This window comes from Fringilla coelebs (assembly GCF_963513975.1).
Source record: "Fringilla coelebs genome assembly, chromosome: 1".
NCBI classification, from domain to species: Eukaryota; Metazoa; Chordata; class Aves; order Passeriformes; family Fringillidae; genus Fringilla; species Fringilla coelebs.
This window is the reverse complement of record NC_140028.1, coordinates 34,251,471-34,278,701: the sequence shown is the minus strand read 5'-3', so window position 1 is coordinate 34,278,701 and position 27,231 is coordinate 34,251,471. Positions and strand designations below refer to the sequence as shown.

The following is a 27,231-nucleotide window of genomic DNA, read 5'->3' as shown; positions in this document are numbered from 1 at the left end:
TTCCTCAGTAATTTTTGGTAAACCTTCCCTGTTACATTGTACCAATCATCAAAGAGAAGCTTGGGAACCATTCTGGCATCCATGTAATTCTTGTAAAAACACTAGGAAGTATAATCCTCTCAAAACAAGGATCCCAGGGAACTAGGGAAGCAGTATTTTGGCTTTTTACCAATCGTTTCACAGCAAAGGTAATTAGTAAGTTATATACCACTGGAACCAATACCAGCACAAATCCAGCTTCCCTCACTGCTTGCTCTCTCTTCTAATGATGCCAAGATCGTGACAGGCTTACTTAACATGGTTATTGTTTCCAGTTTCAAACCCTTATACTTAATTAAGTTTGAGCTCTAGCTGATCTGTCTTAAGCAGCCAAACAAACCAAAAATACTCCAACTCCATTACCTCACCTTTTTCCCCCCTCGCTATAGCAACAATGCATCAGAAACACTCCAGAAGGATTTCATTTGTGTTGAACAGCTAGGATTTGGTAAGTGCATGTGATAAGCCACTTTCAAAATAAATTACACAGCATAACGTGTTTCAGTAACAGTAAGCATCTAGATTCTGGTCAGTCTTTTCATATCAAAAGAACACTATGCATCAGGAGCAAAAGTCTGTGGCAGAAGTCATCTGAAAAAACAACTAGATGAGTAATAAGCTGCATTTCATGCATATTCGGTATAGTCTTCCATCACCTGACAAACTGGAAGAGCTGCCCCTCTGTCTCTTGCACAAAAAGCTATTTGCCTTTTGGGATCAAAAAGTATCAGACATTTGCAAATGCTTTAAAAGTTTTACATAATACATAATCACACATACACCCCCATCCTAAAGGAATTCCATGATTTCCGTTCAAATGCTGAAAAGATTTGGAAGAGCTGAAAAGACTGAGACAGTGATCAGCATCTCAATACTCCTTTCAAGAGCCAACAGGAAATGATAACTAATGAAAAACTCCAAATATTATTAATACAGGAAAATATGTCCAGCTTTGACAACCAAAGCAGTCAAGGAATAAACTTCCATCTTCAGTAGCTGCTAAAACAAACACTCTTTTACAGGCTTTGACAGAGAACAGAATTCATTTCCCCTTTACAGCTGCACTGTTTCAAAGTCAGTTAAACATCAATGTGACAGCCTTACTTGTGAGAGCTCAGACATTTACTGTATTATCTTAGCTGGACATGAGCAGAAAGCAGAGACTGTGAAGGCAAAGAAGGCAGGGGGGAGAGAGGGAAAGCAAGACTGTTTTTCTTAAACACCTTATGAAGTGTTCATCTTAGTTTTTGCCAGAGAGTTATTTTTCTTGTTCATTTATTCTGCATTTAAAGACTCAACTAACACAAACACAGCACAGATCTGGAAGGCAAAAAGTTCACTAGGATGGAGCTTGTTTGCACAGATACTACTGAGCTACCAACTTCTCACTCTGTCATAGTGTGCTTCTACAAATGAAACCCAGTTGACTGGGCCACTATCAATGCTCACAAATTAAACTATCTTACTTGCTGCTAGTCATCACCCTACTGATTTTTTCATTAATATCTAGAAGACACAGTTTAGTCTCTCACCCTAATTTCTGCCACTGACTTTCCTGTACAACCCCTACCTCACAAGACCATTGTGAACCTTAATATATATTAATTTCACACTGAGCAGCAAGCATGCTAAGTACTTAATAGTAAGGAGTTAGGAATATTGGCCAGATGACAAACCAACCCTAACAATGGCACAGGCCACTAAATTGAGGATCATGAACAAAGATTAGACACTAAATAACTGTAGTAGCCATTTGCAAATTGAGGTTCTGTGGAAAGCTGGCTGCTCACATGGTTATGGTCCCGTCTACTTCCAGGTGTTCAATTACATTAAACGAAATTAAAAATACATCAATACATGTTCTTACTACTGGTTTCACATGAAAGCAGTTGTTGCCATTGGGGGAAATGCTGTTATCACAAAGAGAAAATGTCTTATGAATTACTTACACAAATGGTTTGCTGAGTGACTAGTTCTTTGATGACAAATGATACTTACAATACTGCAAAGTTTTCTGTTTGGATTCCATATTTATCACTTCTCTGTGCATGCTATAAGCAAGCTTAAAAAAAAAAGAAAAATCTGCATTTCTTCTTTTATTCTTAGTGGTGTTTTGTACATAAATACTGAAGAAAAGGCACATCTGAAATACTTAAACTATGTATATACTGTTAAAATGGAGAGAAAATAGTAACTAGCAAAAACCAAACACTGTCACATGAAACAGCCTGTGTAAATTATGTTATTACATGGTAGTCTTTTTTTCTTCTTTGAGCCAAGTCAGAATTTTAGAGCAAGCCTGAGGATTTGTGGCCATTTCATTTGGCAAAACATGTAACTTTATATTCAGGAAATCTCCAAATCTCAGCTAATCTGAGTTGTAGCCACCCTTCACCTTCTGAAGGGTCACTTCAGTTAAGGGGAAGAGAAATCAAGATGGACTTCATCTGTCAATAATAAAATCACTTTTCTTCACTCTTCATAGGAGCCCAAATCTGAGGATTTCTATTTCACAGTAATAGTTTGAAGTTCCTGTCTAGCCACTGACTGACTCCCCACACTCCCCTAAGACACCTTGCTTAATATTTCCCTCCCTAGGAAAAAAACAAGAGAAGCAAATAAAGCCCTCCCTAACAAAAGCTTTTTTACCTGTGCTTCTCTGAGCCACCCTCTCCCCCAAAAGCTCGAATGAGTGACCTCCAGGGAATGCTGCCCGAGCCACACTCGGGAGATGAGCTAGCCTGTAACTCTGCCTACCACAGAGAGATGGTGTGTTTTCATTTAACCATTTGCTTGTTAAATCTTAGTGCTTGGAGGGCTGCAAAGGCTTTTCAGTGCTGTTCAGCACCACTATTTTTAGTAACCAGCAAATGGGAGGCTGTAGGACCTCTCCTATCACCAGAAAGCTATCCAGCTTGAAGTGGACAAGCAGCCCAGCTCATGCATGCTAGCAATTCTTCAGATAGAGGCTTGCAAGCCCAGCCCTGCCTGCTTCTGCTGCAACTAGCACTTCACTACATCCATTTTAATGCAGGAGAGGTCTTTTTTTCTCCTTTTGTAAACAAACCTTTGATCAGAATACTGTAAAATAAATATGCGTCCTTTCTTTATTAACCTTATTGCATTATGTTAGTTTCATATGTGTCAGCTCTTAGAGAGCACAAAAAAACTTTCATATCCTAAAAAAATTCCCTTCTCCTACGTGTGTACAAAACTGATGACTATGCTGTTTTACCTAGTATTTTTTCCCAAAATTGAAAATCCTGAGATTTGGTCAAGACTGCAATTTCCATATCAATTACCAACTTCAGAAACATGATACAAGACACTGAAATACAATTTAAATGTATTTCAAATTGATACATATCTATCTACACCATAATAAATATAGCTGCATTAATTTTAAAAAGGAACAAAAAATTCTCAGAAACAACAGTAAGTAGATTCTGTTAAATATGCAATTCAGACTATGTATAGACCCAGTTACTCAAATCAGAAATCTTAAGTGAAATCCAGGCACGTGGTGTGTGGCAATGGAAAGTTCTGTAGGACAGGCTACACTCAGAACAGTGCTGGAGCTGAGCCCATGACTCATGTCAAAACTGATGTCAAAAAGTCTTGTGAATTTTCTCATTATAAGCAATGCACATTGCACAGCTTGCCTCCATTCAATACTCCTCATCATTAAAAGTGATGCATTATGCTAAGATTTCATTGTCTTAATTTATACCCTATGACATCACAAACTATAGATGTTTTTTAAAAATTCAACTTAACTTGTAAGACAGAGAAGTAAGCTGGAATATGACTAGTTTTGTTATGACTTCTGAAGGTGAAGTGTGGCTGAAAAAAATGCAACATGTACCAAATTTCCAATCTAAAACAGTGAAAAGTAAAATGTTAGAGTGAATGAATTTTTAAGTGAAATTCCTCTGCTTTTACACCCCCAAATTCAAGTTACTAAATAACTGCCAAATACTCCCTTCATGTATGACACAGCATAAAACAGTTGAGAACTTGTATTTCAGTAATTTGCAAATTAATTTAAAATGTTTTGGCAGGATAAACTTTACATGCATAAACTTGCAAAATATACAAGCTGCTTCTTTATCTACTTATAAAAAGCAGAACTCCCTTCAGTTCCAGTCACGTGAATTAAATTTCATAATCAATTTTATTATGAAAAAAATACAGATTCTTCCTGTTGGGGCACAAAACACCTATGCAAATAGAAGAAACACAAAACAAAAACTTCTCCATGAGTAAACAACACTGAAGACAAAACAAACAGTAAAACCCTAACCCCAAATCCCCCCCAGTTAAAGAAGACATTTCCCCTTTACCCCTCAATTATATTAGTTTCCAATTAGAAAGCTGATGGTCAGTAAAAAAAACCCAAAACATAACCAAAAAAAAAAACCACCAAAACAAACAAACAAAATCCCAAGAAAACCAAACAAAAAACCAAACAACAACTACAAGAAAAACACCCCTTAATCACCACCCTACAATTTCAACCTTAAGTTAGATCTTAAAAATAAGCCCCACTCATACAAGACCTTAGTCATCAGGTCACAATCCTAATTTAAAACAACAAATTTTCCCTTTTGGTTCCATTATAAGGTGATAGCTAGCACCTCTAGTAATTTAAAGACATCCCATTTTCCTTGAGGTTAACCAGACAGCAAATCAAATAATCCCACAGAGGATTCAGAGCAGGCTTGACCCATTATTGAAGTGTTAAATTAGAATTTCAAAGAGTAACTCCATAGTCACCCTTCACAGGGATAATTTTTAATTCTTCTCCTGTGAAATGTGAAGTTAAGTCAATACTTGGTGTTTTATCTCATAACAAAAGCAGACAAAAATATTGCTAATTCAAAACAATCTAGGTTGATTCTTGTTTAATAAAACAGCAAAAGGCCACTGCTTCAATGTTTTAATAGGCAAGTTCTCCCTAGCATTTTTTTACCATTTCAGTATTAATTCACATTGGTAGAGAGAAGTAGGCATTTTATTTAGATTTTATGAAATTAAACACATAAATATATTTATTTTCTCAACACAATCCACACATGGCAATGAATCTGAATTTTGCATATGGAGAAAATAATGAGGGACTGACCCCTCATTTTACAGCTAAGAAAATGAGGAACTTAAGCTCAAGTGATTTGTTTAGTACACTTCTGGCAAACCTAGCACCGAAGAATAAACCCCTGGTTCTCTAGCACAAGGTCCATCCCTGCTGTTACCTATGCAAGCTCATTCCCATGGGTAACATTACGGGGAAATTTCAATTACGTGCAGGGGAAAATATTCCAAGTCCCCAAATTCTAAAAAATGTTCCTGCCACCTTATGTAAACTATTGGTGGAATTAAAAAAAAATTGTAAAAAATAAGTTCAATTTCTGTAACTGACCTTAAGCCAGCCTAAATAAATCATTTTAGCTGCCTGCTCAACACAACAACAGAAGCTTAGCACAGCAAGAGCCACAGAACCCATCACCAGCATGGTGTAAGAGTGGTTGGCATCACCTGGTATCCTAAACAAATCAACACGACAGAACTAAAAACTGATACTGCAACCAGTACAAATTACAACATAGAAAAAAACACAAAACCCCCACACCTTTTTAATTATTAAAATATGCAATAAAAAGTCTCATGTTGTTGCAGATTTATTCTCCTCCTCAAGACATAGTCTGTGTAAGAAAATACCAGTTCCCTTTTACTGACTTCCTTCCCTGCCAGTGGTAAGCAAAATCATTTAAAAACCAATAAAACACAATGCTGTCTTTACATTCAGCTAATGCAAGTGAAATATTAGCAGAAGCAGGCTTGACCTAATATTGGATTTTACATTTTCATCTTTCCTGTACTGCCAGTTAGCTCAAACTTTCTGCAAGAAACCTTATTTCCCTTCTCAGAATCTCATCTCTTAAAAAAAGTCCCTACTCCCCTGAGGAAATTCTAAGGGCAGGGTCACAGTCGTCCTTTCTCAGCTTCCGCAATACAACTTGAGTAGAAATTATTTACACAAGTGTAACAGAACTGAGTACAGCTCTTTTATAAAGAAGTTACCACTATGCTTATGCAGCAATATTTCCACAAAATCAGAACAGTAAGACAGTCTCCAAATCATGTCAACAGCAGGAAAAGTTATAGCTTATGGCCCTTCCCACCATAACACAAAGTACTCCCTAGTGGGTTTAAATTTTTAAGAGTTCAATTCTAGCACTGCTGACCACTTTATACATAGTTCACATTTTTACTTCCCAATTGCTCTGAGATATCAAAATAGGTCTCATTTTGATCTTTTCAGGTTTTCAAAAATTCACCAGTTTTACACCAGAAAATACCTCACACCGACCTTAGCAACAGACTTGGAAAGAAAAGATGGCATAAGCAGCGGCAACCACGTGAAACCTTAATTGTATTACATCTTTGTAGTCAAATACATCCATTTAATTATGGACAATCATACATCTGATACAAGGAGCAGAGCTGTGCCTATAATGAATTTTTTATTTCAGCCACTGAACAGGAAAAACACATTATTTTAAAACTGTTACAAGTTGTGCAAATAGTCAATTCACCAGGAAAAAATGCCCTTGTTTCAGATAGCTTACTTCACGTTGAAGTAGGGTAAGCTATTCTCAAAGCATTAAGAACATCCACAAGGGGATGTAATTGCTAAATATATCTGTGAATGTATACCTTAGCTTCCTCTGCAGTACCTTCTCTGAGAAGAAAACCTTATGGGTAACAGACAAATAAATTACATCTATAAAAGTAGGCATGAGAAGAAACTACTGCCCTTTACTGTAGGACACATGAAACAGATAGGATGCTCACCTCCCATGTAGGAAAATCAGTTCTCTGACAAAGTATTTACAGACCAGTAAAAAAGCAGAGCTATTCCAGAGGCAGCAGAATGAAACACTGAGCGGCCCAGAGAGAGCAGCCATCTCCTGTGAGGAAGGAGACCCAAAAGCAAATCCCTGCTCTGAGTCAGGAGCAGCGCAATTCCCTGCTCACCCTGTTGAGCAGGCAGATCCCAGTGCCCAGCAGGCTGCTGCCCTGGGCCCTCCAGCCTGTCCCAGCCCAGCAGAGATGGGTGCGCCCAGCGCCCAGCACTGCCGGCACAGCCCCTGCAGCCAGCCCGGGTGAAGCAGCGACACTCTGGGTCACCGCTGTACAACACTGCCCGTCCCCAGCCTGGCACAATGGGGAGAGACAGGGCCACCCTGGGCCCAGGAGCAGCCGGGGGGTGAGACCAGAGGCCAGGGAGCCATCAGCTGTCCCTCTACCCAGCGGCTGTGCCCTGAGATGGTGGCCCTGCAAGGGGCCTCTCCTCGCACCCTGCAGCAGCTCTCACTCAGAGCCACGCAGGTGGCTTTCCTGTGGCTTACTGACTGGTGAATCTTGCTGTGACTCTAGCCTTGAAATCCAAAACTTCATTTCAGAATTTCCTAAGTGAGCCATTACAGCATTTCTGATTAGCAGGGACTTTCACCCCCTTCCTCAATGAAGCTACTTACGAAATTCCAGCCAACACATTAACAGCTTTACGCTAGCCAAAAATAAATTTTCAGTAAGCAATTCCCCCTCAAAATACACACATACAAGTTTAACTCTCTAGAAAGAGTCTCACAATCATGGATCGAGTTGTCCTGACACAAAACATGGGACTATCCCAAAGCTTTACGAGATTGTATCAGAAGACCACAAAACAGTTTTCCTGGAAGCTGGGGGCAGAAGGAAATAGCTCAGAAACCAAGTGATGAAGCAAATAAGAGGACGAGTAAGTAAGATGCAACTCTGATAACTACTGTTACTGGAATCAAGTTCAGCAGCAGCAGGCTGCTAGGGTTTTTTTCCCCTTTAAGGGCCCACAATACCTAAAACAGGACCAGAGCACCATATGCATGGTTCCATGCCTGTATTTAAAAATAAATACATACTATTGTGAAACATATGTGCTATATACAAAGCACATTTGGCACTAACCAACTGAGGCTGAAAATTAATAGAACAAATCTATTTAACCATTTAGGTTGTGGCACACAGCCTGTGATGTATAGTAGTGCAGGGTTGGGGTGTGACAGTGGTGGAAGAGCCGGTGATATCTCAGATAAGATGGCCTGGTTTGGGGTAGTTTGGGTTTGGGGTTTTTTTGGCTTCCGTATATTTGCAGTGAGTATGTTTTAAATGTGGCAACAATAGTGTTATACAATTTGACTTGCTGGTATCGATTCCTCAAATATTTCAATGTTGATGTAGTGGGCTGACCATGGTCGGATGCCAGACACCCACCCAAGACCTCTCTCTCACTCCTTTCTGCAGATGGACAGGGGAAAGAAAGTAAAACAATGAGTTCATGAGTTGAGGCAAGGACTGGGAAAGATCATCTACCAAACACCACCACAGGCAAAACAGGTTAGAATCAGAGGTATTAACTGAATTTATTACTAACAACATCACTGAAGGATAATGAGAAGTAAAAAAAAAACTTAAAAACACCTTCCCCTCCCCCTTCCTTCCTTCCCAGCTCTGCCTTCTCCCACATCAGTGCAGGAAGAGACAGAATGGGGGTTATGGTCAGGTCATCTCTGCCACTATTTAGGAAGTGGAGTCCCTCCCCTGCTCCAACATGGGGTCCCTCCCATGGGAAACAGTTCTCCAAGAACTCCTCTAAAGCAAGTCCATCTCAGGAGCAGCAGTTCTCTACAAACTGCTGCAATCTGAGTCCATCCCATGGGCAACAGTCTTCCCCAAACTGCTGCAGTGGAGGTCACTCTTCCACGGGGTGCAGTCCTTCAAGGACAGCCTGTTCCCCTGTGGGTCCTCCACAGGATCACAAGTCATACCAAAAACCTGCTCTAGCACGGGCTCCTCTCCATAGGTCTGCAGGTCCCTGCCAGGACCCTGCTCTAGCATGGGCCTCCCACAGCTTCCTCTCAGGCACCCACCTGCTCCAGTGTGGGGCTCCTCCACAGGCTGCAGGCAGATCTCTGCATCCCCATGGATCTCCATGGGCTGCAGGGGCAGAGCTGCTTCTCCATGGCCATCACCATGGGCTGCAGAGGAATCCCAGCTCTGGTGCCTGGAGCCCCTCCTGCCCCTCCTTCTGCACTGACCTTGGTGCCTGCGCACTTGTTCCTCTCACACATACACATTCCCACCCTGCTCTTCTCTGCCCACAACTACAACTGCACAAGGACTTCTTTTTCGTCCTCTGAAATGTTATCTCAGAGGTGTTACCACCGTTCTGAACTGTCCCAGCCTTGACCAGTAGCAGGTCTGTCTTTGGCACTGCCAGGGGTTACTGGCAGAAGTGCCAGGAACTCACTGAGCAGACTCACTGCTGGACAAGGAGGAAGCTTCTCAAAGAATCTACCCGTTACCAAGGCTTGGCCATGCAAACCCAATACAGCTGATCAAGAGCCTAGAACTTGCATATTGACAAAAGAGTAAGCTCATGAGGAAGGAAAGACTAAAATCACAGTCAGGGACAAGGAATATTTTAAACATTAGTAGTCATGCATCAAGCTCTATGTGGCATCAGTGCAGATAAACCCTACTCCACCACAGGATACATTCTGGAAGTTACATACTGTAACTCGAGACAAAAAAAGTTTTACATGAGTCTGTTCAGCAGGACTAAGCAATAAAAACACAGTTAACCAGGATCTGTGAAGAGAAGCCAAGCAAAAAACCACATCTGAAAACTGAAAGGCCATAAAAATTAACCCAACTGAAATTTCATGTGTTGGCCACCTACTTTTAGAGAAATGTTGATGGTTTTATCCCATTTTAAAATACTATTATAAACTGTGTCACCACACAGTAGTTTCAAGCTCACAACCAGAAGAAAGAAATGTAGGGGATGTCTCACTCTCTTAAAGCAGTAAAATAGGTACCTAGAGATTGAAGGACAAAAGAATCCAAGGCAAAAAGGTATCTTCAATTCTATGTGTTACTCATAAGGATAATGTTTTAAAGTTTAAGTGAGAACATTCAAATATAAGCTAAGAAAAACACGCTGAAAAAAAATCTGAATAGAAACATTTTAATTCCTCTTGACACTACTACAGCTTCCCTCAAGGAAAAACCAAATTGCAATACCTATTATAAAACTAATTCTTTTCTCAATTCTAATTTTAAATATTCCTAGTTTGCTTATTGTTGTCATTTTGAAAGATACAGAGTTTGGTGTACAGAGAATGCTGTAGTTTATTGATTTGGGATTACTGAAGGAAGAAAAGCACTAATAATGAAAAAAAGGCAAGAATCTAGACCATAAAAACAGATGCTGGAACAGGAGAACAGAGCATATTCTTCATTTATCATGGCCACAGTTGCAAATAAAGTTTTAGCAACACATTTAAACACATACTGTAACAAATACTGTGTACAGAAGAGTGCCAGTACCCTTTTTTTTGGTTGTGGTGAGATGACTAGAGGAGGTTTCTGTAACATATTTGAACAGTTAGAGCCCTGCACAATGATACTGTAATACTCACCAATATTTCTAAATCATTTTCATAATACTCAACTTCTGTGACTTATCTAGGACCTTTCACCTGAATTTTTCAACATCCAAAGTTTGTTTTAAAAAGAAAACCTGTAACTTCTTGCAGTCCAGTTAATATAAAAGCAAATTAATGAGAGTGAAACACATTGTACAAGACTTTATATTATAATCATCTACAAATTTCCTTACCATTACAGCAGATAAGCCTTCTGAGCATAACATCCCCACACTGTGGTATTAGAAAAATTCACCCACTTTAATGTACACAAATATCCATGAACCGCAAAGCATTGTACTATAATGCTGTCAAATAAACAGACTACTGGAATTCAATTTCCAGAAAGCCAAGGCAAAATCTACTGGCCTTCATCTGAAATACCAGGAGCATTTCCAAGCCCTGTATTTAATTAATACTATTTACTGTCAAGAGCCAGGCCATGTAAATATTTCACTCTTCCCAATTCAGGGACTAAAGGCAGGCCCAGAGGAAAATCTGCCCAAGTAAATGCATCTCATCTTCTTTGATGATGCAAGTGCTCAGTTGTCCTGTTCTTGACCCCTCTAGAATTCCGAGGCTCCAATACTGGTGATACAATGTCATCAATCTATATATAAAATATACATTGATTTTCCACAGATGATAATGACAGCTATTTCTTCTGCTAATGCTAATACAGTATAACTTTGTCCATATAAAAAGGTTCCTATCAAGGTAAGAAATGAAAAATCTCAGCAAAGTCCATTACAAAGTCAAAACCAATATTTAAGAAGTGAATAAAATCAAGTTAGCAATCCCATTTCCTAAATATTTTTTATTTATCTCACTGAAACTGCAATGTTCAAAATAATCTTCCAGGATATAACTACATACAAAAGGCAAGCTTCAATCAATTGAATGAGCATTTTCAACAGTCCTGGATATATATTAAGTTTGGTTCCATCAACGCAGTAAAAAGTTCACTGACAGAGCACTCCATTTAAATCCGTTTACAGTAGTTAATGAGTTTTACAAATATAAGAATAGTTTAATCCAGCTTTACAATGAATTTGAACATTGTGGCCTCAAAACTACAGAAATTCTTTAAAAGTACTTTCATTACTAACAAATCTAATTCTGCTAGTTGCAAGCATAAGATTTCTCTCTACAGTACTCTAGATTTTCATAAAATTTAAAGGAAAGAAATGCAATATACTACATTTGTGTAAATTTCAACTTTTCCACAAAATAATGTTTTTCATAAACTTTCAGTTCCAATTTTAGGGGGGGAAATCTTTTAGGGGGCAATTGTATAAATCTCAATAGATGCTCATTTCCTAATACTTCAGTTCTCATCATACCACCCACACAGAACTTCACTCTCAGATTAAGAGAACCATTTTAACGCTGATTACATTAAATTCACCATAATCAAGCATCCACTTTTACAAGCATCTTCATAGGCAATTCATGTTAACTAATGTCACTACTGAACGGCAGTGACTGAACACAGAATAATCTTATCACATTTCATGCAAGACACAACTCCCCAGTTTTGAGGTCTAGCAATAAAAACACATTCCCTTTATTTATCACAAACCAATTCAACGTAGATTAAGTGTCCTTCACAGAGAAGATCAAATTCATTGAAGATTACACATAACAATATATTATTTCAGCTATTTCAGAAATACAGCTTCTGTGGGAATTAGGGTGCTCTGAACTGACTCCAGGGTTCTAGGTAAGCACCATTCTAGCAGTGCTTTGCAAGCTCACAGAAGCTAGCCTTATTCAGGTTTGATAGTTGGCATCTACTGTAAGTTCCTCATTTGCATCCTTAAATTAATACCCAAGGCTCTAAAAACTTGTTTCGATATAAGGCAGTTTTATTTTCAGTATTGCATTTATTTCCAGACAGCATTCCCTTTACACAAACATGTATTAGGAGAACACAGTCAAAAAGGAGACATTTGTCAGAATTTTCTGTATCTACTACAGCTGTAAACAACAAGCACTATAACTCAGAATGAAAAGACACACAAATATTTTCTATCACACTTGACACTAACTACAACACAAACGACAATAAAATCACTACAAAGTTAGATGGAAACAGACTCTCCAGATCAAGAGCGACAGAAAACTGAGATTTCTCTAATCTATGTTTTTTTTGCTGAGAAATATTCCTTACAAAGCAAACCACTTCATGAAAAAGGGAGAGAGAGATTAAAAAATGCTTTCTGACTGGTAACTTTTAGACTGGAAATTAAGACAGATTTTGTATCTGTTTGGGTTTTTTGCAAGTCTAAACTTATCATCATTCTAATTGCATTCCCTTTTTTTTGAACACACAGCAGCTGCTACCCGCTACCTCAACTAACATGAAAAATAGACCAAATAAGCTTTAACTAGTAGGTTCATTTTCCAAAAAACTTGATACAGTGGCAGACAAGCTGAATGTGCACAATTTCAGTCAGTCGTGGTGCAGTCTCACAACATACAGTCAAAACCAACATCTATAATTCCACAAGCAACACTAGTCAAAAGCCAAGGCCCAGATTTCTTAAATGACACTCCAACTGATGTATCCTTCCAACACCAGTATAATTTCAGATGGGTGTGCTGGTTAAAATAAACAGCTACAGCTCTTTGAACTTGCAACAGAGAAGGTGAGCATGCAAGTATGTCAAATAATAGGACTGAAGCCCTAGACACTCAAAACTCAATAGAAAGACTTCCAAGGATTCAATGGAACCAAAATTTTAAACTATTCTTTGGCTTATGAAACCTACTTCTGCTAATCAGTCTATAATAGGAACACAGAGATAACCACACACCTTAAAGCAAAAGGATATTTTGGGTGAAAGCTACCACTCTGCTTCATCCTTGCCCTATAAATCCTTTCATGACACCCATTGTTTTTACAGTGGTTTATTCCTCAATGTCATCACCACAGACTTCATAAACAAATATTCATGCAATATTTGCTCTTATTAAAGGTTTTGGACTTCCTAAACACAGAAACTGTGTTTTGGTCAGCATGCATGAAGTTACCAGATTATTTTCTTTCACTGTATCAACCAAATCTATAGTTTTGGTGCAGAATGTAGCAGCACTAAGGAAAAGACAGGTTGTTTTCTTTTTCTTCCATCTAAATTAATTAGGAAAAAAACCCAAGTAATTATATGGAAATTGTTTTTTATTTTCATATTTCCTAATGCATTCTTTTTTTTTAACCGAAAATTGAAATTGAGACAACTGAAAACAAACATACTATCAACCTGACAACAAAATTTCATGTTCTCTATAGAGAATCCTGGCAGTGACATTCTTCTCTTTATTACAAACACCTAACTCATTCTGAGTGCTATTCACTAGGAAAACAATATTTTAGAGTATTTGCATTTTTTAAACAACTTGCTTAAATGATTACAAAAGCAGATCATTATTGAGAAGACCTGCACAAGTACCTTATGATTGTGCAGTCCAGGTAAGTAGTGTAAATAAATAATAACTAATATGGTGTAAGTAATAAGTGTAAATGAGTAATAACATCTCTGTGGCTAAGAATTTTCAAGTTATTATAAAACAAAAACAAATTATTAACCAGAATTATAAACTTCATTGAATAGAATGAACTTCAAAGTGTTTTATCTGAAGTGAAAAGGGAAAAGACAGAATAAAGCCCTGGAAAACCGCTTAACCTGTTTTCTCATTCACTGATGCTAGAAAATTAGGAAAGTTTAAAGAAAAGCATTGTTAGTCTTCAAAAACTGCTGAACATAATTAACAAAAGAGGAAATGATACTTGATGTGGGCTTACATAATTTTACCCATATTTGGTTGGCATTTTATAAAGAGTCATCCCCCAAACAACTAAAAACTCTTTCAGCAGGCTCATTTCCCACCTCTATATTTAGTGCGCAAGCCTCAAAAATACATATTTCTGACCTTAATAAGTCACTCTATGTGTTAAAAGACAACATTTATTCATGAGTACACTGAAAAGGTTCTCACATAAAATCTCAAATGCGTATTTGTTGTAAAAGATTTATAGCAAGCGAATATACTGATATATCAAACATACCTAAAATAAAACCACAGCATTTATATTCTACTTTCTTTCGCTGCACTACCAAACTATTATTAGTCTGCATTTAAACAATCCGCAGGGGTCTCTTTTTCTAATTCTCAGTGGTATTATCCCTTCTTGAGAGCAGAGTTAAACAGGCACAGCACTGCCTGATGGAGTCATAAGACAGTAATTCTTGAGCAACAAGCAGTTTAAGTCATCAGTGTCATTATACCAATTTCAACCCTCAATTTAAGTAATTTATTAGTGCACAGAGTTGGATGGAAAAGCTTATATTATTTCATATTCAACCTTTGCCATAAGACAGACCATAATCAGCACATCTGAAAAATGTCAATTCCTTAGTTACAGTATAAAATATCAAACAAACCTAATGAGAAAGGCTGAAGGGATCAACATGCGATATTCTTTACCAGCAGAAAGTCCCATTCCTGGTCCTGGCACCAAAGCAAGGACCCTCTGCTTCCATAACCAGTCCCACCATCATTTTCAAAGTTTCCAAAATGCTAGTCTTTCCACCCAGTGTACAGTATCCCACATTACTTAAAACCAAGGTTTGTTCTGCTGTATCCACACAATCAATTTAAGACATCTCACATCAAACTCCCCAGTGAAGAAGATAGAGCTGCAACACAATCCAATTAAATGCAATAGGATATAGACAACTCACCAAGACTCAGCGATGCAAACAACGATTTCTAGGGGCTGTGGATGCAGGGGGCCTCACAACTCAGATACATCTCAAGTATGCTAGGAACAAATTTGAGAGAAAAATATTAGTCTTTTTTTTTTTTTGGAGATGGACATAGAAGAACAAAAATATGATGTTTAGCACATTGCTGTTTTAAGCAAAACACAACGAGGGAAACACAAACTTTGTGGAGCGTTATCTGCTTTTCCAGACATAACTACAACCCCCTTCCAGTTGCACAATCACTCCAGTCACACAACTTCCTTTCTACCTGCTGCCTACTGCAAATTCACAGTGATAGCAGCTAAAATGTTTACATTAACTTACACAGTACACAGCCTCTATTTTCACTAAAGAATCTGTGAGAACTCTGAAAGTGCTTGATTCCTTTTTTTGGTTGACTGCTTGATTTGACAGCACATTAGTTTCAAATCTCTAAAAAGGAGAAACTGGTGTTCTTTCAACCATTATTCTAAGTTGCATGTACAGAAGCATGTTTCTTCTCTCAGCCTCAACTTACAATACTCCTGACCCAAGTGACAAACATCAGTGAACAGAAAGCCTTTCACTCATATGGAGTCCCATAAAGCAGGAAAGAGTCCATAGAACAGAGGCCATACATTGCACAGCAAAATAATTCCTTCAAGGGAGGAGGAGTGTGCCACTGCCCACACAAATATTATACCTGAATTTCTGTTTGTAGGTCAAAGAGCACTTTATGACAAATATATCCAAGCAAACCACCAAAGAAGAGTTTTCTACTTTCCTATTTTGACAAACAAAAAGGCAGAACATAAAGCAAATGAGATGAAAATAAAATGAAAGATGCACTACAAGAGTCATCAGCGAAAAAACCCCACCATAAACTAATTATGCCTTGAGAATAGCAGAATTTAGTATCAACCTCTTTCTTTGCCATTTCTGCCATCTTACAAAAACCTTCTTCAAACAAACTCTGCATAAGTTCTTTCAGTCACAGACAGGATACCACTACAGTAATAGACTACTTAGGGGCACCACTAACAAAGAAGTGTTCTTCTATGAAATATACACATGGAAGATAAGCCCACATTATTTCCTCAGGAATGTCCAAAAAGCACACAAGCTCTGTGGATCACAAACTCAGGGCTTTGAGTGGGTCCTTGTTGACAGAAAAAAACCATCTTGTCTTGGAATAAAATGTTAAGTAAGCTACTAGATCTTTTGGCAATTCAGAGAGACACCAAAGAGAAGCCACAGTCTCAGCAGCACATGGGGGCTGCAGCCCCAGCCCACAGTGGGGAGACCTTTTCCCCTGGGGGCAGTAAACAGGACGATGCCTGTGCAAACAGGAGCATTTCCCACTCATCTCCTGTCTTCTACCTGCACCAGTGAATGAGTACTCTATTACCATTTTGTTTCTTGACAACTAAGGTGGCTGCTCACTTTCATTTTCCTGCTGTTTTTCCCTATTTCTTGCATCCTACCTCCTTGTCTCTGTGGCCTCCAATACAGCCACTCAAGGAGTCTGTACATAAGTCATGTGGCTCCTGACCATCACAATAGTGTCCACAAGGGCCCACTGGAAAGTACAAGCTTTGCTGATTTTCATTTTTCTATTCAGAAAACACTTAACAATAATATTGTCTGAAAACAAAGACAATACATTACAGCTTCACAGTAGAAGCACTACCTTCAAAACACAAAAACATGACTAACAAGACCTCTCTTCCCAAAAAACCCTCTTGAATTATACAGCAACTAGTGACAATGAAATGATCTGTTAGTCATTTGCCTTCCCCTCTCAAACCCATTCTGAAGGCTGAAGAAAAAGCAAGCCAACTACCTATGCCTGTGCAAATTTACACCCAACACACAAGAATCAGGAGTTTCTTGGGATGACTCTCAGAACTCAAGGGAACTACTCTCGCAAGAAGCCAGGTCTCACAGTGGCATAATTCTGTTAACAGTGGTGCACAAAGGCCCACGTGAAGAGCAGAACACTGCCTCAAATAATACACAAATTATCAACATTACCTACGATATAAAAATGGAATGCACCACAGCCACACCTGCCATTTTCCAACACCACCATCCAATCCTCCATCCCACAAAGAGCAAAAGAAAACTGTTTTAAAGGTCAAAAAACCTCAACTAAAAACAATTGATACGGAACAGAACAACACACCGTCTTCTGACTTCAGAACAGTTTACATCTTTATTTTCCATTTGTGCACAGTCACTTCTTTCCCTTCTGGTCTTCATTCCAGGTACCTAAGGTGTGTTTACCTCCGTGGTCCACAGAAATGTCATTGTGAACAAACACACAACATCAATGGTACAGTTAAACTGAAAGGGAGTGGGAACTGCCACGTTCAGACATACTTGGAAGAGATCATCCACAGCACGCAAGCTTAGTGAGCATGAACTTGGTGAGCTTAGAGAGGTTTTTTCTCATCTACACTCAGTCTTCAGGTTCCATCATTCCTAAACTAAGAAGAAAAGGAGCCACAAATGATCTCACCATCATGCAGTTAGCACTAGCTTCACACAGAACTGTAGCAAAAAATATTTTGAGGCCTCATGAAAAATTCAGTATCTTTGTTTCAAAGTAACGCTTGAAAAAATCCAGCAAAACAAGCAAAAGTATGTTTGCACTGCAAATGCCAACAAAAATTGGCAAGCAATTAAAATAAAAACCTTTAAACTATGCTATTAGAGCTACATTTTATAGCCTGTAAAGTATCAACAAGTTAATTTTTTTTTTTTTTTTGCACCCCAGCAACAACTCCTCTGGACTCATTTAAAGAAAACAGTACATTTTTAGCTGTAAATTTTAATTTTGGAAAAAATACAAATATCTAGACTGGAAGAAGAGCTTTTCTCCTTGAGAATGTAATTGAAAACTGGAATTTATTTATTTATTTCTATACACTCAATATTCCTCCACAAAAAATCTATTTCAGAAAATGGATAGAACAGGATGAGGACATTGTTCATGTATCTGGAGACCAAGGTCTAAAACTGAGAGAGACTAACAAGTGAAATTAGTTGACAATAATCACATGTATTTCTCAGAATATATAAGTACTTGGTCAGCAAGTCCTGACAATAATTTTGAAAGAGTAAAGAGAAAAGGCTGAAAAGCTACTTTGTGAACTCAAAGCATGTTGTTAGCAGAATGAAGAAAAATAATCTCCACTGTAGCCTAGATGATACTTGAACTCTCAGATTCACAAGTATTAAAACTTATGACCTTGGGTTTTCATAAGGTTTGGGTTGCTTTGGGCTTTTTGGTTTTTTTTTATTTATTTCTAATTGCACCTCACACAGACATATGATGAATTTGTAAGTTCATAAAAATATGTGTAATAAAAGTGTCAGCATATACTCTCAAATTTATTCATAGGCAGACTTTCCTCTCATGTCAAAAAGTTTTATTTTTAAATGCAGTTTAGTATCTCCTACATAATCTATGAGGTACAAATAGGTGACAAACTGCATTGTTTTTAATTGGAGTGATTTTCTTCAAAATCCATGGGCCAGGCTCATTAGAGATCAATACTGACAGCAATGAAAAACTAAATCTGTTTGCACACTGATGAATTACAGCATAGGCAGAGTAAGAGTAAAATTCTATAATAATTCTGACTTAACAAGCAAAATGTTCTTTCACTTTCCATGCCCATTCTTCAGTCCCAGGCTTCTCCACTGAGGCAGCCAATAAAGCAGCCAATTGTGATATGCCCACCATAAATCCTACCCAAGAGCAACAATATGTCTTACATAGCTCACTAAAAAAACATCAAAATAGCAACTCTCAGTCAACAGTACAGCAGATATATGTTCTCACTATGTCCCCTCATAGAGGCTCATGTGATCCATACTACCTAAGATTTATGGACAAATCAACACATTCGGTAGATATTTTAATTAATTTGTTGCCTATATTCTCTGCCCTTTCATTAATCCAATAAAGGTTTCCATGTAATGGGGGTTACTCTGGTAAAATACAAGTATTCCTTTCCAAACAGAAAATAACTTCTTGAAGTTTTAAAAACAAAGAGAAAAATGTAAATAGGATTTACTGAGGACATTGCATCTTAGCTGCAAAAAACAAATGCCATTCCAAAACAGCACCTTAATATTTAAGTAATGGGAGCACACTCACAGAAAGAGTGAGATTTACTATCAGTTGTAACTGCTAAAATGAGAGCAAAGGAAAAATAATATCTGTCAGTAACTGTATTAATGGGAGATTGTTATGGAAGCCATTTAAGGAAATGCAAGACTTGGAATAGCATAATGATGAAGCTGCAGGAGAAAAAAAATGTGCATATTGTTAATATGCTGCGGTATAGCTTCAGACACTTAAATTAATGAACTAATTTCAAACTTCAAGATGTCAAGCACTTTGATGACGATACATTTTCCATAGGAATTGTTTCCATTATATAGCCATAAAACTCTTAAATAAAATTTCCATTAGTCTTTCATTTGAATAACGTGCAATTTCCACAGAAAAAGATTGAAAAATCATAAACAGTTACAAAACAGAGTGCAGCAAATCTACCATATTCAAGATCTATTTTTCAAACTATTCATCAACTCAAAATAATTGTATAAAATCGGCAAAAGTACTCCAGATGCTCAGGAGAGGAAAGGCTCTTCTAGGTAATAGGTAAATTCAGGACTGAATGAAAGAAAATTAATTTCTTCCACTCATTTTTCCATCATATAAATGCTATTTCTGAATATTCACAACACTGACAAAATTGCTTTGTCTTAAAACTGTCTAAAAAATACCCTGGGTTTGTTGTCTTTTTTTTTTCTAATTCTGTATCCTAAATTGATTAAACTATACAACCTGTCATTTTTCATGTCAGATTTCTACTTGGTATGTTTTGAAAAGGCTGAGCTACTGAATCATTAAAACAGGGAGTGTTTGCATAATGTAAATACTGCTGACAAACTACTAAATGTGGAACTGGTAAGATGCCTTTGTAATATGTAACCACTGATGTAATATTAGAAATTATTCTTACTACTCTAAGTTACCATTTCAGCAATACATATGACTGTTTAAAATGCTATTCCAACACAGAGCAGGAGTCCTGGAAACTGTATTTTATTCCTGAAATCATAAAATAGTATCAAAATATTATCTATAATAAATACATGAAATATATGTTATCTAAGCTCCATTATCCTGATGGTAAAAGCCAAAGAATACTTCTGTAAGGTTTAAATTCCCAAGAGAAGAAGAGCTCAGATCCTGTCTGCAAGCACACAATGGAATCACAGCTGACGATGCACATCTTTTTCTGGATGTCTCCATATGCTCAGGAGGGTTTTTCCCCTCCTCTCCCTCCCTGTTTCTCCCTCTCCGCCTCCCTTGCTCGGAGCATTACATTGAAGAATTTGTCATTATCTGCTGCCAGAAGTATAAGAATGTTTTAACAACTAACAAAAATAAAGCAGTGCAGTGAACTTCACCTCATTTAAAAATAAAAATAGGGGATCCTGCCAGAGTAGCTAAGTTAACTAACAGTAGAAAATGGGTGGATGAATGAATGCTGTTATATGCCTTCCATAAAGTAATTATCAATTACCCTGTTCTTAGTTTAAAATGCTGTGTCACTCAGCAGAGTATATACAGTAACAACACATTTAACCTCTGACCTCTAAAGCCAAACATGGACATAAATGAATATTGAGCATTTTAATGCCTATCAGAATACTGAAGAAATGTGTGGAATTTGTTAAAATATACCTACTTGCATGCAATCTGCATTGTTTAGAGAGGCCAGCCACAGAAATGTACAAAGAACTGAGCGTGGCAAGAACAGTTTTAGTTGTGTTCCCTTTCTCCAATGCACAATCTATTAGTGCTCGGCAGACAAAGAGAGTTACGTCTATATTTAAATTTGGTAACAGTCTTTGGTTCGTCTTTTCTTTCAAATGAACTGACAGCATCCTCAAGGCTTAGACCTCTTAAGCCTCTGCAATTCTGGTGTCAGGTGCTAGAGAAACTCCAGCTGAGCGCAGAAGCCCAGATTTTGCCAATGAGACAGTGACATCAGCAACAAAGGCAAGGAGCAGAAGACAGTGGGCATTGTAGCAGCAGCTGGCTCGCTCACTGACTTTGTTCTTCCTGCTGCAAAATCTGGGCTCCCTGCAGATGGGCTAGCTCTTACTGGTTTTTTGGAGGACGGAGGGAAAAGTTGGGAATGCCAACACTACAGACGGTTTACATGCCTCTTTCAACAGAGCTTTTCAGCATTCTAATGAGCAAGCTACACCCTAAATGATTATAAAAACATAAACATTATTCTTAAGTAATTACTTTTTACTTCAGAGTCTCAGTTTAATGCAATACACTACACTATATGTGAATAAATCCCTTATATTTTCTAGTGTTTCCACCTGAAATAACCTTAATTTTCTCTCTTAAATAACACAATTCCAGTTTAAAAACTTAAACTGGTTCCAAAAGTACCATTCTTGATGGCAATAATGTATTCAAATGTCTTGAGTCTCAAATTTAGCACTGACACCACGAGGACACACAATGAGGAATTTACACATTTAGTAAAGAAGTGCCTTCAGACATTGCAGAGATACTGAAGAACCACATCAGACATGGATTCTCTCCCTAGTAAAGACCACAAGCCTGAGTAAATACAAAGTTGAGAAATCTTCAGGTTTTATGTGAAATAAAAGAGTACAGTCACTAAAAAGATGAGGCGATTGCAGCACGTTTGACATGCATTTATTGCATAATGCCCATCGAGATTAAAAAATGTTACAAATAATGCAGTTCTTCAAAATAATGCGCGATGTCAAAAAAAGATGAACCTTTCTTCTTTAAGTTGTACTCAATATTCTTGCAGGTTGAGTCCATGACAAAGTATTTTCTTCAAGCCTGTAGATAACTAAGATTTCCTATGAACATTAAGCTTCTCACACTTACGGATTAACCTTTTGGGGGCAATATACAACTTCCCTTATCTCATATGACACAACAGAGCCAACTTCTACATCCAGTCCCCAAAGCGCTGTTACCACAAATGCAAAAGTAAGGGATACAAATGCATCAGTGTCCATATGTGCTTGCATACATATCTGCACGTGGAAATACGTGCAAACCTGGTATATCCTATTTGTGACACCACTGCTGATGTAAACAAACAAGTCTCCTGGAAAAAAGTAGGAGGCACCGAGTACCTACACCAAATGTGATAAAACAACCAGCTTCCATCCACACTAAGCTGTGTTTAAGCAAACAAGATCTCTGCTTTGGGGTGTAACAGTTTCAGTAGGACATTAAAAATTATATACAACATGGGCATTTCTCAAAGAGCATCCAACTCAGTGGACCGGCAGCTCCCTCCCTTTGGGCGCTGCCAGAGGATTCCCCCATGAGAGGAGCCCACCAGGTGGCCCAACACTGCCACTGGGTTATATGGAGCCAGGAAATTGACTAGGGCTGTTTTTTATAGTTCAGTACATAAAAAACCCGAAGGGATAAAATCCAAATGACTGCCTTCACCCACAATGGCAGAACAAAAACGAAAAGAAATGTTTTAAGTACAAAGACTGGCAGTCTTAAATGCTTACTTATTTACAGTGGCAATAGAGCTCTGCTGTAACTGCCATAGCCAGGCGCTATATGCTTAGATCAAATTATACTTAAACACTACGGGTTGAGTTCTAAAGCCTATTCACCTGCTTCTTACTACTCTGAGACAAAAAAAAAAAAAAAAAAAAAAAAAAACCAAAAAACAATTGAATTGATTATTATCAAACAAGCTGGCTGTTCTCCTTTCACAAGGAGACTCTCCAAGCTAAATTACAAGTATATTTATAGTGTCCCACATACACACATTTCAGACCGAAGTATACAGGCTAACTCAAACTAAGTATATATCATGATACACAGATATCACGACTTCCCAGTGACTAGCAGCAACCTCCTCGCCTTTTCTTTTTTATTTTTTTATTTCCCTCCCCCCCCACCTTTTTCTGCCAGGCTCTCGGGCAGGTTTCCCACAAACTACACGGCCTGAATGCCCCTCTCCGGCAAGAGCAGAGCGCGGTCCCCGAGCCGGGGAGAACGCTCAGGCCCAAGCGGCGCCGAAGGAGCGAGGGGCGGCGAGGCCGGCGAGGGACACGGCTCCGGTTACGCCTCGGCCCGCAGCCTCGGAGCCGCGCGGTGCCCGCGGCGGCGCACACACCGCCCCCCGCGGAGGAGGGGAGGGGCCGCGCACCCGCCCTCCGCGGAGGCGGCGGGCACCTCCGCACCCCTCCCCCGCGCCTCACGCGTGGGGCTCCGCTCGCCACGGAGGGCCCGCCTGCAGCCGCCGCCCGCTGCGGGGAAGCGGGAGGGAGCGGAGCGGCACCCGCCCAGGGACCCCGGCCCCGCGCCCGGCCGGCTGCTCTGCTCTTCCCCCTCCTCCTGCCGCCGCTCCCCGCCCCGCGCACACACGCACACACGGCACTGCGGCGGCCGGGCCCCCACCCCTCCCCGGGCCGCGGGGAGGCGGCGGCCGGGCGCCCCGGGCTGCGCTCGCACGCAGCTGCGACGCCCGGCCGCCCGCCCCCGCGGCTCGGCCCGGCCCGGCCAGGCGCTGCGCGGCGCGCACGGGCAGGCACAACCCCCGCGCAGAAAGTTAGAGAAGTTGCCCGCTTCGCCCCCTCCTTCCCCTCGCGTCCCCTGAGAGCGCGGAGCGGCGGCGAGGCGCCCTGCGCAGGGGGAAGGGGAGAGGGCGCCGGGCGGCGCGGTCCCTGCCCGGCGCGGAAAGGGGGGCGGCCGGCTCGGCGCCGCGGACGGAGCGCGGAGCGGCCCGCGCCGCTGCGCACCGAGTCGTTGTCAGCCGGGGAAGGGGAGGCGGCGTCGCTCTGCTCCCCAAATCGCCCCTTTTGTCATCGGGGAGAGACCCTCCCTCAAGTTTCGCTATCGCTGCGTGGTGGGGGTGAGAGGGAACGTCCTGAACAGTCCCTTCAAAATCGCACCCCGCTGCCCCATCCTCCCCCAGCCCAGCCAGGGCAGTCCCTGACCCCCAGATCAGCCCCTCGCCTTCCCCGTTCCTCGCACTTTCCCCCCCAGCCAGGGGCGCCGAGAGGCGGCACCCGACCTCCGCCTGGCCTGGGAGCAGGAAACCGGCCCCCTCGGCCCGGCAGGGTGGGGTGCCCTATCCCCCCCTCCGTCGCCGAAACAGGGGGACGTCCCGGAGAAGTAACCCCGCGCGCCCACCCCCCATCGCCGGGCGCGGGGGTGCGAGCACGATGGCCCGGCGAGAGGCGGCCCCGCGGTCCCCCTGCTCCCCACGGAGGGGCCGCAGCCCCCGCCCCGCTCCCCCCGCCGCCGGCGCGGGGGAAGCCGCCTCGCCGCGGCCGCGGTGCCGCCCGCCAACGCCGCCCCTCCGCGCACCGGCGCGGCCCCGGGCGTCCCCCCGGCGCTACACGGGGCGGCCGGGCAGGCGCGGGGGGCCCGGGCACACCCCCCGCCGCGCCGGGGCCGTGCGGGAGCCGTTACCGGGGTCAGTGCCGTCTCCCGCCGCTGCCGCCGGCGCTGACCTTCGCTTTGTAAGATGAAGCTGAAGCTGGGGCTGCGGCCGCCATGTTCCTTTTTAATAACTGCCTGCTTGTTTATTTCAATGGAGACCCTCCCACCGCTCGCCCTCCTCCTCCTCCTCCTCCCCTTCTACCCAGAGGAGGGCTGGACGGGGAGGAGGCAGGGGGAGGCACAAGTCACTCCCCCCTGCCCCCGGGCACGGCGGCAGCGGCCGGGCCCCGGGCGGGGGGAGGCCGGGCCGGGCGGGCGGCAGCGCGGCGCGGTCCGGGGGCCGCCACCGCCCCTCGCCGCTGCCGCTCGGCGGAGCGCGGGGCCGCTCGGCGCCCCGCCCGCGGGGACAATGGCAGCGCCCCGCTCGCAGCCCTGCGCGGCGCTCGCGGGAGCCTCCTCCTCGGCGCCCGAACCGGGGAGAAAGGGGAAGGGAAAAACAAAGTCCTTCGCCCTCGGAGGGAGAGACTTTGGCTGTGGCCCTTTGCTGTCTGTCCTTGAAGGAGCCCCGCTCCCAGGCGGGACCGGAGCACTCAGCCCTCTTACGGCTTTCAGTGGCCCATATTCACGAAAACAGGGAAGCGAGGCGGGGGCTACGGTCTTATTTCCTTTCTTTGCCTCCGGAAAAGAAAAAAAAAAGGACACATGCTGAAAATCGTGTCAGCTGTATCTCACTCATGGGAGCAAGGAGATTGAGATGCAGGCTTTCCCTAGACTGCAGGAGTGAATACATGAGTTAAAATTTGTTAAGGACGGGAGGGCGATTGTTAAACATTGCCCTTTAGTTCAAGAAGCAATCCGCGATGCAGAAATCCTATCTTACAAGAAAAGCTTTACGTTTCGATAATGGCGAGTTGTACTTTACACTGACACAGTCGTTATTTTTGACATTTTGTAGCCTGGGTGTGCAGACCCAAGTTGTTCTGTAGCTATCTGCTGATTATATATTGTTCCTGGTGGTACAGCTAACTGTGCTTGCAATTAGGCTCATCCTATATTTTTTTGATCATAATCCTTGTTTTTCAGATGGTTACATTTTTCCCTAGTGTGCTGCATAAAATTTCCCATACTTGTCTGACTTCATTTTTTTAAGCTGTTTTCTTGCACTGGGCAAAAATAGTTCAATTGTTTCTCCAAACAAATTAAAGGAAAACTCTTTCCCACTCTCCTCCCCCATATTAAAGAAAGAAGCCTTTGCAATCAACTAGCTGAAAACTTGCAATATTTTCTTCTTCTACTGAGAAAACTCAGAAATGGGAGGGATGGCCATCAGAAATCTATTTGAATTTAGTCCCATTAGAGATGGGGATGGAGGGATTGTCGTTCTTATATGCTCAATTGGAGCTTTGATGTGATAGTAACCAAAGATCCAATCCACCTTAATGCCACTGTTTTAGCTGAAGTACTTTTGACATCATCTTCAGAAGACAAGGCTCCAGCGCCAGGCTGCAGCAGCTGGAGAGGACAACCTTTCTGAATGTCCCTCCCCATCAGTTGTATTTGGCAGAGAAATTACTTAGTCTTCAGGAAGCTCTTCCACCCTGCCCATACACAGGCAGGCAAAAAAAGAGATTGAGGATTAATTCTGTCTGTCAAACACACAGAACAGAATATTACCTTGAAATAACACAGCAAGTAAGAGTAGCTTGCATTTGAGGGGGGAAATTATTAAAAAAAAAACAAACACCCAGAAAAAAAAAAAAAAGGCGGGGGTGGGGGGGTAAAGAGTCCTTAAAGAATCCTGGAGAGACAGAACTTTTCCTCTGACCTCATTTGTCATATCTGTGCAAATCTCTGTAGCAAATAAGCTAACAGTTAGATAGGCAATAATCTAATTTACCTCACAGTTGTGATTCATTCTCCAATGCAAAGTGAAACAGTGGTTCACTGGGGGAAAAGAAAGAAAAAAGTATGTCTTTAATTTTGTGACCATAAACAGCCCAATTTAGAATTGCACTGATAATTTTAATTCTAGCATTTCTTATTTAGGAAAGCTTGGTTTATTTATTTTTCTGACATAAAACTTTCTTTAACATAACCAAAAATCTTTGTTAAACTAATACCTAAATCCAGCAGGAAAAGCAAGGAAGATCTTTAACTTGCTGTGGTAGGAGCATAAAAGACAGCTCATATAACATGGAGTTTGTAGCCTCAACATTACCAAAAATCCCTGGCTCCTTTGTGGCTGAGTTTCCTAGTCAAACTGTGTGGGAGAGGAGATTTAACTACACACATATGCTCAAATTTGTTACAAGCTTCTAACTCATAAGCAAATACATTTTGTCATCCGAGGCCAAAACTCAAAGCCCTGGTTACAAGTGTCATTGTATGCAAAGACCAGTAATTATGT

The 27,231-nt window shown here is 41.0% G+C and overlaps 1 protein-coding gene across 1 annotated transcript in view; it reads right to left on the bottom strand.

Moving 5' to 3' along the window:
• The window catches only part of NCOA2 (nuclear receptor coactivator 2), a 187,838-nt gene extending 162,851 nt beyond the window's left edge, over positions 1-24,987 (bottom strand). The window contains exons 1-2 of the mRNA XM_084207355.1: positions 24,855-24,987; positions 15,317-15,396 (exon numbers count right to left, since the gene is read on the bottom strand). The gene's annotated coding sequence lies outside the window, so the exon portion shown is untranslated. The remainder of the gene's footprint in view (positions 1-15,316; positions 15,397-24,854) is intronic.
• Positions 24,988-27,231: the final 2,244 nt, after the last annotated feature.